The sequence below is a fragment of the Mesoplodon densirostris genome, chromosome 1, assembly GCF_025265405.1.
Source record: "Mesoplodon densirostris isolate mMesDen1 chromosome 1, mMesDen1 primary haplotype, whole genome shotgun sequence".
Classification (NCBI taxonomy): Eukaryota; Metazoa; Chordata; class Mammalia; order Artiodactyla; family Ziphiidae; genus Mesoplodon; species Mesoplodon densirostris.
In genome coordinates this window covers 99185443-99197198 of record NC_082661.1, presented here as the reverse complement: position 1 = coordinate 99197198, position 11756 = coordinate 99185443, and the positions used below count along the sequence as shown (strand labels likewise).

General features: G+C 36.2%; 1 pseudogene; it reads right to left on the bottom strand.

The window, feature by feature from the left end:
* Positions 1-662: 662 nt before the first annotated feature.
* LOC132488389 (cytochrome b-c1 complex subunit Rieske, mitochondrial-like) lies at positions 663-1449 on the bottom strand (annotated as a pseudogene).
* Between the last annotated feature and the right edge of the window lie 10307 nt (positions 1450-11756).

Here is an 11756-nt window from a genome sequence, read left to right as displayed (position 1 = left end):
GGATTTTTTTTTTTACTTTCCCTTTCTGATATTTCAGTGTTAGTGGAAAGAAGTGAAACTGATTTATGTATGTTAATCTTGTATCCTGCTATCTTGCTGAATTTGTTTATCAGTTTTAGTAGGTTTTGTGTGTTGTCTTTAGGGCTTTCTATATATAGTATCATGTCATCTGTGTATAATGATAATTTTACCTCTTCCCTACCAATTTGTATACATTTTATTTATTTTTCTTGTTTGATTGCTTTGGCTAGGACTTCCAATACTATGTTGAATAGAAGTGGTGAGAGTGGGCATCCTTGTCTTGTTACAGATTTTACTGGGAAGGCTTTCAGTTTTTCACCATTGAGTATTATACTGGCTGTGGCTTTGTCATAAATGGCTTTTATTATGTTGACATATGTTCCCTCTATATCCACTTTGGTAATAGTTTTTATCATGAATGGATGTTGAATTTTTTTTAATGTTTAACAGTGGCTTTATTAGGTGAATGCTTAAAAGTATTCAACATTAAATTCAATTTACTTTACATGTTTGCAAACACATGATTAGCAAGTCTTAAATATTTCAAATCAGCTAATTCAAAGTACAGAAGGTTTGTTCTCAAATAACTCTTCTGAGCTGACATGAAGACTGAAAGAAGGCTGTGACTTGAGTCCAGGTCTCTAACCAACAATCACTGTATCATCACTGGTGAACTCATATGAGGGAACTTCAAGGTTGAGAGGTGCAGACTCCTTCCTGATCCTGCCAGATGCATCATACTGTGACCCATGACAAGGGCAGTAATAACTATCAAAATCTCCTGCATTTGCAATGGGTACACATGCAAGATGAGTGCAAACACCTGTCAAGATAACCCATTCAGGTTTCTTTACTCATTCTAAATCATGATGTTTGTCCCTCAACTAGGACACTTCAATTGCAGTTTCCTCATCAGTTTCCTTCTTGGTTCTATAGTGCACAAACATGGGTTTGCCTCTCCATCTGAAAGCCATGTTCTTGCCCTCTGGAATATCAGATAACTTGATTTCAATATTCGACATGGCCAACACATCAGCAGAAGCACTCATAATGGAAACAAACTGAGAGATGAGAGATGACATCTATCCTCACTGCTCTCTTTTGAAGACTTTGTACTAACACTTCAGCACAACAATAGTCAGAGAAGTCAGGCACTTTGATGTCTGTATGGGAATAACAAAGAAAAGCAGAGACATTGAGGACCCCAGAGGCAACCAAAGGCCAGCCCATGGCCTGGCTACTCAGTGACTCAGTGGTCCACAGGAAGGACCACTTCATATCAAGCACTGGCGACTCTGAGGTGGTGGACACTGCAGCCTGCACCAGGAGCTGCAGTGTGCCCACCATCCTGAAGGATGTGGCCAAGAGGATGGGTGCAAACAGGGCCTGAGGCTGGATGTTGAATTTTATTAAATGCTTTTTCTGCATCTGTTGAGATCATCATGTGGATTTTGCCTTTTTTTTTTTTTGTGGATGTGGTGTATCACATTGATTGATTTGTGCATGTTGAACCATCCTTGTGATATGTGGATGAATCCAACTTTGTGATGGTGTATGATCTTTTTTTATGTGTTGTTGGATTCGGTTTGCTAATATTTTGTTTAGAATTTTTGCACCTATATTCATCAAAGATATTGGCCTGTAATTTTCTTTTTTGGTAGTGTCTTTGTCTGGTTTTGGTATCAGGGTGATGGTGGCTTCATAGAATATCTTTAGAAGTGTTCCCTCCTCTTCAATCATTTGGAAGAGTTTGAGAAGGATCTGTATAAGTTCTTCTTTGTATGTTTGATAGAATTTGCCTGTGAAGCCATCTGGTCCTGGACTTTTGTTTGTAGGGAGTTTTTTTTTTTTTATAATTACAGATTCTACTTCACTTCTAGTGATTGCTCTGATCAAATTATTTATATCTTCTTGATTCAGTTTTGGAGGCCTGTATGTTTCTAGAAACATCTGTTTCTTCTAGGTTGTCCAATTTGTTGGCATATAATTGTTCCTAGTACTCTCTTACGATTTTTTGTATTTCTGCAATATCAGTTGTGATTTCTCCTCTTTCATTTCTTCTTTTATTTATTTGGCTTCTCTCTCTTTTCTTCTTGGTGAGTGTGGCCAGAGGTCTGTCAATTTTGTTTACCCTTTTAAAGAACCGGCTCTTGGTTTTATTGATTTTTTTAAATTCTTTTTTAAATCTCTGTTTTATTTATTTCTTCTGTGACCTTTATTGTTTTCTTCCTTCTGCTGACTTTAGGTTTTTTTTCCTTCTGCTGACTTTAGGTTTGTTTGTTCTTCTTTTTCTAGGTTAGGTTGTTTATTTGAGATTTTTCTTTTTTCTTGAAGAAGACCTATGTCACTATGAAATTCCCTCTAAGAACTGCTTTTGCTGCATCACATGTTTTGTATGGTTGTGTTTTCGTTGTCATTTGTCTTCTTTTAAATTTCCTCTCATTTCATTGTTGAACCACTGTTTTTTTAGTAGCATGTTATTTAGTCTTCATGTAATCATTTTTTTCTTATTTCTTTTTCTGTAGTTTCTAGTTTCATGCCATTGTGGTCAGAAAAGATGCTTGAAATTATTTCTATACTCTTAAATGTGTTGAGGCTCATTTTTTGCCCTAGTATGTGGTCATTCCTAGAGAATGTTCTATGTGCACTTGAAAAGAATGTGTATTTTTGGGCTTTTTGGATGTAATGTCCTGGAAATATCAACTAAGTCTAACTGTTCTATTGCATCATTTAGGATCTCAGTTGCCTTATTGATTTTCTGTCTAGAAGATCTGTCCATTGATGTGAGTGGTGTTGAAGTCCCCTACTATTATTGTATTCCCATCAATTTCTCACTTTATGTCTGTTAGTATTTGTTTTATGTATCTGGGTACTCCTATATTAAGTGCATATACTGATGAGTATAATATCCTCTTCTTGTATTGATCCCTTTATCATTGGGTACTCCTATATTAAGTGCATATACTGATGAGTATAATATCCTCTTCTTGTATTGATCCCTTTATCATTATATAGTGTCTTTCTATACCTTTCTTTATAGCATTTGTTTTAAAGTCTGTTTTGTCTTATATGAGTATTGTGACCCCTGCTTTCTTGTTATTTCTGTTTTCATGAAATATCTTTTTCCAATCCCTCACTTTCCATCTATGTGTGTCCTTTGCTCTAAAGTGGATCTCTTGTAGGCAGCATATTGTAGGCTCTTGTTTTTTTTAATCCAGTCTGCCACTCTGTGTCTTTTGATTGGAGCAGTTAGTCCATTGACATTTAAGGTAATAATTATTGATAGATATGTATTGCCAATTTAAATCTTGTTTTCCCATTGATTTTGTATTTGTTCTTTGTTCCTTTCTTTTTCTTTTTCCTTTTGTGGTTTGGTGATTCTCTTTTGTATTATGCTTAGGTTCTCTTATTTTTTGTGTGAATCTAATGTAAGTTTTTGATTTGTAGTTACCCTGTTGTTCAAGTATGTTAACCCCTTCCAATATATCTACTTGCTTTAGACTTGTAGTTATATAGGCTCAAACACATTCTGAAAAAAGTCTACATTTTCTTACTCTCCTCCTCCATATTTTATGTTTTTGATGTCCTCTTTTACAACTTCATGTTTATCCTTTTGCTGTTCATTGTGGTTATCATTGCTTTCATGGAAGTTTTTTAATCTCTTTACTGGCTTATTTAAGTAATATATTTTCCAAATGTGATTTTTCTTTCCTATAGATTCTTTGCTTTTAGAGAAGACCTTTCAATATTTCTTTTAGGACAGGTTTAGTATTGCTGTATTCTTTTAATTTTTGCTTGTCTGAGAAATTCTTTACCTCTCCTTCTGATCTAAATGATAATTTTGTTGGGTAGAGTATGCTAGGTTGCAGATGTTTTCCTCTCAGTACTTTGAATATATCTTGCCACTCCCTCTGGCATGCAGCCTTTCTGTAGAGAAATCAGCTGATAGTCTTATAGGGGTTCCCTTGTAATTAACTCTTTGTTTTTCTCTTGCTGCCTTTAGAACTCTCTCTTTAACTTTTGTTATTTCAACTATAATATGTTTTGGTGTAGGTTTGTTTGGGTTCATCTTGTTTGGGACACTCTGTGCTTCCTGAACCTGGATATCTGTTTCCTTCTTTACGTTTGGGAAGTTTTCAGCCATAATTTCTTGGATTCCCCTTTTCTCTTTCTTCTTCTTTTGGGATCCCTATTATGCATAGATTGGCACAATTTATATTATCCCATAGGTCTCATATTGATTTCAGTGTGTTTCATTTGTCTTTTTGTTTGCTGTTCTGACTGTGTGATTTCCATTATTCTATCTTCCAGATCACTTATTCTTTCTTCTGCATTATTCAATCTGCTGTGTATTGCCTTTAGCTCAGCTTTCATCTTGGCAAATAATTTATTTTTTTCTGACTCCTTTTTATAGTTTCTAGTTCCTTTTTACAGTATTCTGCATTTCTATTGATAGCTCTTCTTAATTCCTTCAGTATTTTCATTATCTCCTTTTCAAACTGGGTGTCTATTAGACTGAAGAATTCTGTTTCATTGTTTATTCTTTCTGGAGATTTCTCTTGATCATTTAATTGGGAGTGGTTGCTCTGCTTCTTCATTTCACTTAAATTTCTCTTACTCTTTGAATTTAGGAGAAACAATTATCTACCCTAGTCTTGGAGGGCTATTTTTTTTTTTTTTTTTTTTTTTTTTTGCGGTACGCAGGCCTCTCACTGTTGTGGTCTCTCCTGCTGTGGAGCACAGGCTCCGGACGCGCAGGCTCAGTGGCCATGCCTCATGGGCCCAGCCGCTCCATGGCATGTGGGATCTTCCCGGCCTGGGGCACGAACCCGCATCCCCTGCATCGGCAGGTGGACTCTCAACCACTGCGCCACCAAGGAAGCCCTTGGAGGGCTATTTTTATGTGGGATCATTCTTGTGTAGCTTGTGTGGTTTTAAAATTTTTGGTGTGTTGGCTGTTTTTAGTATGGATGCCTACCACCTGTTTCCTTAGCATGTGGTGGCCATTATCCACTTGATAGGGAGTGTGCAGATGAGGCAGCTGGCACCCACTCCCAGACCCCATGGCAGCGGTGGTGGCTGGAGCCCAATTCCAGAGCCTACAGTGGTGGGGGCTGGTGCCTGCCCAGGGAGCCCATGGCCGTGGTATGAATCTTGTTTTTTTTATCCAGTCAGCCACTCTGTCTTTTAAAATCTTTTATTTATTTATTTATTTATTTTCGGCTGCTTTTGGTCTTCTTGCTGAGTGCTGGCTTTCTCTAGTTGTAGAGAGTGGGGGCTACTCTTTGTTGTGATGCACGTGCTTCTCATTGTGGTGGCTTCTCTTGTTGCAGAGCATGGGCTCTAGGCATGCAGGCTTCAGTAGTTGTGGCACAGTGTTGCCATTTTGTAAGTTGTTTTCTGTCTTGTAGTTCTTTTGTCCCTAATTTCCTCTTTTAGATTTGTTTGTGTTTTGTTAGGTTGTTTTTTAATGTACAGTGACATGTTCTGATTGTTTTCTGATTTTCTTTTATGGATACCATAAATGTTTTGTTGGTGGTTACCACAGTGCTTACATAAATCATGTTATAGTTGAAGCAGTCTATCTTAAGATAATAATTTAATGTTCAATCACATACAAAAACATGATACTCTTACTTTTCCCTGTCCACACTTTGTTATACTTACCACAAATTACATCTTTTTATTTCGTGTATTCATTAACATATTATTGCTTTTTTTTTTACTTTTGCCTTAGTTTATATAGTAGTATTAAAAGTGTTTTATGCACTACCAGTGCAGTATTACAGTATTTTGTATTTATCTGTGTTTTTACTTTTTCATTGAGCTTTCATGTTGCTCTTTAGCTTCATTTTGTTTCAACTTGATTGACTCCCTTTAGCACTTCTTGTAAGGCAGGTCTAGTAGTGATAAACTCCCTCAACTTATGTATATATGAAAAGTCTTAATCTCTCCCTCATTTTTGAAGGACAGTTTTGGTAGATAAATTATTTTAGCTTGGCAGGGTTTGTGTTTTTGTTTTTCCTTTTAGCACTTTGAATATACCATTGTACTCCTTTCTGGCCTGGTAGGTTTTACTGAGGAAATTGCTGATAGTCCTATGGGCTGTCTTCATCTGTTTGAGCTGCTATAACAGAACTCCATAGATTGGGTAGATTATAAACTACAAAAATTTATTTCTCACAATTGGGAGGTTGGGAAGTCTAAGATAAAGCCAGAAGAAATGAAGGATGTCCCAGGGTTTTTTTAAATAAGGGCTCTAATGCCATCTATGAGTGTTTTATACTCATGACTTAATTGCCTCCCAAAGGAGCCACCTCCCAATACTATCAAATTGGGAATTAGAATTTCAACATATGAATTGAGGTGACACAAACATTTAATCTATAGCATGGGGGTTCCCTCATATCTGAGAGTTGCTTTTCTCTTACTGCTTTCAAAATTATTTTTCTTTGACTTTTGACAATTTGCATATAATGTGTATTGATGTGGATTTATTAGTTTCATCATATTTGGACATTATTACATAACTCTCAATTTATTTCCTTTTAGTGATTGACTTTATTTCTTAAAAAAATTTTAATTTTTATTATTATTATTAATTGAAGTATAGTTGATTTAAAATGTCATGTTAGTTTCAGGTATACAGAACAGCAATTCAGTTATACATAAATATATATATATATATATACACACACATATATAGATACAGAGATATATAGATATAGATATATATTCTTTTTCAGATTATTTTTCCTTATAGGTTGTTACAAAATATTGAGTATAGTTTCCCATGCTATACAGAAGGTCTTTCTTGGTTATCTATTTTAGTATACAGTAGTGTGTATGTGTTAATCCCAACCTCCTAATTTATCCCTCCCCCTCTTTCCCCTTTGGTAACCATAGGTTTGTTTTCTCTGTCTGTGAGTCTCTTTCTGTTTTGGAAATAAGCTCATTTGTATATATATATATTTTTTTCCTTAGACTCCAAATATAAGTGATATCATATGATATTTGTCTTTCTCTTTCTGGCTTAGTTCACTCAGTATGACAATCTCTAGGTCCATCCATGTTACTGCAAGTGGCATTTCATTCTTTTTCATGGCTGAGTAATATTCCATTGTATATATGTACCACATCTTCTTTATTCCTCTGTTGATGGACATTTAGGTTGCTTCCATATCTTGGCTATTGTAAATAGTGCTGCAGTGAACATTGGGGTTCATGTATCTTTTTGAATTATGGTTTTCTCTGGATATATGCCTAGGAGTGGGATTGCAGGATTATATGGTATTTCTTTCCACATACCACAGGACCAAGCACATAGTAAGCATTCAGTAAATATTTGTGGAAGGAATGAGATGCTGGGCTCTCCATGGGTTCTCTGATTCATCAACATTTCATTTTTTTGCAACCATTTTCTTTTGCAGGGTTGTTGGAGGGAAGGGGGTAGGCCTTCTGCAAAGGCTCTTGTCCTTTCTGTTGAATGCTTTGTTCCATTGGGTCAGCCCTGAATTTAGAGTGCTTGGATATGTTTCTGGCCCTGAAGTGGAGAATGGATTCTTCCACAGAGTTGTGTAAGTATCCCTTCCTCAATGGTTTTCTGTACCCCAAATTTCAAATTACCTTTTAAGCACTCTTTTGAAACTAATATTTTACCCACGCTGTGTCAAGAACTTTCGTATATGATGTTATTCAAACCTTGAAACAATTCAGTTAAGATAATGAGACCCAGAAAGGTTGAGTCATTTGCTTAAGGCCACAATAGCTAATCAGTGATAGAGCTGAATTGGACACAGGGTTCTTGCCACCTGTGTCATAGGCAGAGGGAAGAATGAATTTCCATTAGGCTGTGACTTGTTGATACCCATGTATGGAGAACTGAGAACTGCAACAGAAGTCTCATAGTTAGTTATCAGTAAAGTGCCGGGCAGAGCACAAGATGATGTGTTCCTTTTTGCCCCGAGATAGTCCTGCATATGAATGTGCCTTTGAGTGTGTCAACTTATTCCTGATCTTCACCCTGAATTTTTTGTAGGGTGTGCTGTAGGTCAGTGACTGCAGTGGCTAATGACTAATTCTTGTATATCCAGGTGGCAGGCAACATTCCTAAACTGGTGTTTGGCTGCACCCTGCAGGTCTGCAAACCTTGTAGTTGCCCAGAGACAGTGACAAAGACATCAACCCATTATTGGATAAGAGATCTTACAAGTGTGCAGCAAAAAGTCCTGGAGCAAGACCCCATTGTGGAGGGCAGATAGCAGGCAGGACATGGCAGGAATCTTCACTCAAATGAATGTTGAATTTTATCAAAAGTTTTTTCTGCATCCTTTCAGATGATCATGTGGTTTTTATTCTTCAATTTGTTAATGTGGTGCATCACACTGATTGACTTATGGATATTAAAATATAGTTGCATCCCTGGAATAAATCTCACTTGATTGTGCTATAAGATCCTTTTAAGTATTGTTGGATTCAGTTTGCTAGAATTTTGTTGAGGATTTTTTTGTCTATATTCATCACTGATATTGGCCTGTGATTTTCTTTTTTTGTGGTGTCTTTGTCTGGCTTTGGTATCAGGGTGATGTTGGCCTTATAGAATGAGTTTGGGGATGTTCCTTCCTCTGAAATTTTTTGGAATAGTTTCAGAAGGATAGGTGTTATCTCTTCTCTAAATGTTTGATATAATTCACCTTTGAAGCCATCTGGTCCTGGAGTTTTGTTTGTTGGAAGTTTTTAAATCTCAGATTCGATTTCAGTACTTGTCATTGGTCTGTTCATATTTTCTCTTTCTTACTGGTTCAGTCTTAGGAGATTGTACCTTTCTCAGAATTTGTCCATTTTTTCCATATTGTCCACTTTATTGGCATATGGTTGCTGTAGTAGTCTCTTATGGTCCTTTGTATTTCTGTGGTGTGCATTGTAACTTCTCCTTTTTTATTTCTAATTTTATTGATTTGGGCCCACTCCCTTTTTTTCTTGATAAGTCTGGCTAAAGGTTTATCAATTTTGTATATCTTTTCAAAAAGCCAGTTTTTCGTTTCATTGATCTTTTCTATTGTTTTCTTTGTCTCTATTTCATTTATTTCTGTTCTGATCTTTATGACTTCTTTCCTTCTACCAACTTTGGGCTTTGTTCTTCTTTTTCTAGTTGCTTTAGGTGTAAAGTTAGGTTGTTTATTTGATATTTTTCTTGTTTCATGAGGTAAGGTTATATCTCTATAAACTTCCCTCTTACAACTGCTTTTGCCACATCCTATAGGTTTTGGATCATTGTGTTTACATTTTCGTTTGTGTCTAGGTATTTTTTGATTTTCTCTTTGATTTTTTCAGTGATCTATTGGTTGTTTAGTAGCATATTATTTAGCCTCCACATGTTCGTACACTTTTTTTTTTTTTAGATGTTGGGGGTAGGAGTTTATTAATTTTATTTATTTATTTTTGCTGTGTTGGGTCTTCGTTTCTGTGCGAGGGCTTTCTCTAGTTGTGGTAAGTGGGGGCCACTCTTCATCACAGTGCACCGGCCTCTCACTATCATGGCCTCTCCTGTTGTGGAGCACAGGCTCAGTAGCTGTGGCTCATGGGCCCAGTTGCTCCGTGGCATGTGGGATCCTCCCAGACCAGGGCTCGAACCCATGTCCCCTGCATTAGCAGGCAGATTCTCAACCACTGCGCTACCAGGGAAGCCCCACTTTTTTTTTAATTGCAGTTGATTTCTAATAGCATTGTGGTTCGAGAAGATGGTTCATATAATTTCAATTTTCTAAAGTTTACCAAAGTTTGCTTTATGGCCCAGCATGTGATCTATTTTGGAAAATGTTCTATGTGCACTTGGTAAGAATGTTTATTCTGCTGCTTTCAGTTATAATGGTCTATAAATATCTATTAAATACATCTGGTCTAATGTGTCATTTAAGGCCTGTGTTTCCTTATTGATTTTCTGTCTGGATGATCTGCCCATTGATGTAAGTGGGGTATTATAGTCTCCCACTATTATTGTGTTACTATCAATTTCTCTTTTTATGGCTGTTAGCATTTGCCTATATATTGAGGTGCTCCTATTTTGGATGCATCTATGGTTATAATTGTTATATCATCTTGGATTGACCCCTTGATCATTATGTAGTGTCCTTCCTTGCCTCTTGTAACAGTCTTTATTTTAAAGTCTATTTTGTCTGATATGAGTATTGCCACTTCAGCTCTCTTTTGATTTCCATTTGCATGGAATACCTTTTTCCATCCCCTCACTTTCAGTCTGTATGTGTCCCTAGACCTGAAATGGGCCTCTTGTAGACAGCATATATACAGGTCTTGTTTTTGTATCCATTCAGTCAGTCTGTGTCTTTTGGCTGAAGCTTTTAATCCATTGGCATTTAAAGTAATTATTGATATATATGTTCTTATTGTCATTTTGTTCATTGTTTTATGTTTGTTTTTGTAGGTCTTTTTTCTTCCCTTCCTCTTTTGTTCTCTTCTCTTGTGATTTGATGACTATCTTTAGTGTTGTGTTTGGTTTCCTTTTTTTGTTTTTGTGTGTATATCTATTGTAGATTTTTGGTTTGCAGTTACTATGAGGTTTTGATATTGCAGTCTATATATATACAAGATTGTTTTAAGTTGTTGGGCTCTTAAATTCAAATGCATTTCAGATATCCTACATGTGTACTCTGGTCTTCTCACGTTTGCTGGTTTTGATATCATATTTGTGTGTGGGTGATTTCCTACCTTTACTGTCTGTTTGCCTTTACTGGTGAGTTTCCCATTTCATAATTTTCTTGTTTCTAATTGTGGCCTTTTCTTTTCCATCTAGAGAAGTTCCCTTATCATTTTTTGTAAAGCTGGTTTGGTGGTACTGAATTCTCTTAGCTGTTGCTTTTCTGTAAAGCTTTTGATTTCTCCATCAAATCTGAAGGAGAGACTTGCTGGGTAGAGTATTCTTGGTTGTAGGTTTTTCCTTTCATCTCTTTAAATATGTATGCCACTCCCTTCTGGCCTGCAGAGTTTCTGCTGAAAAATCAGCTGATAGCTTTATGGGGATTCCCTTGTATGTTACTTATTGCTTTCCCCTTGTTAATTTTAAGATTTTTTCTTTGTTTTTAATTTTTGTCAACTTGATTAACATGTGTCTCAGTGTGTTCTTCCTTGGTTTTATCCTGTATGTGGCTTTCTGTGCTTCCTGGACTTGGGTGACTGTTTCCTTTCCCATGTTAGGGAAGTTTCTGGCTATTATCTATTCAAATATTTTTTCAGACCTTTTTTCTCTCTCTTCTCCTTCTATGACCACTATAATGAGAAATGTTGTCCGAGTGGTCTTTTAGACTGTGCTCATGTCTTCTCATTCTTTTTTCTTTATTTTGTTCTACAGCAGTGATTTCCACCAGTCTGTCTTCTAGCTCACATCACATCACATTCCTTCTTCTGCCTCATTATTCTACTGTTGATTCCTTCTAGTGTATTTTTCATTTCAGTTACTGTATTGTTCATCTCTGCTTATTTGTTCTTTAAAGCTTCTAGCTCTTCATTAAACATTTCTTGTAACTTCTTGGTCTGTTCCTCCATTCTTTTTCTGAGATCTTGGATCATTTTTACTATCTTTACTCTGAATTCTTTTTCTGGTAGATTGTCTATCTCCACTTCACTTAGTTGTTCTTCTGGGGTTTTATCTAGTTCTTTTGTCTGGAATATATTTCTCTGCTGTCTAATTTTGTCTGTCTTTCTGTGTTTGTGGCCCCTGT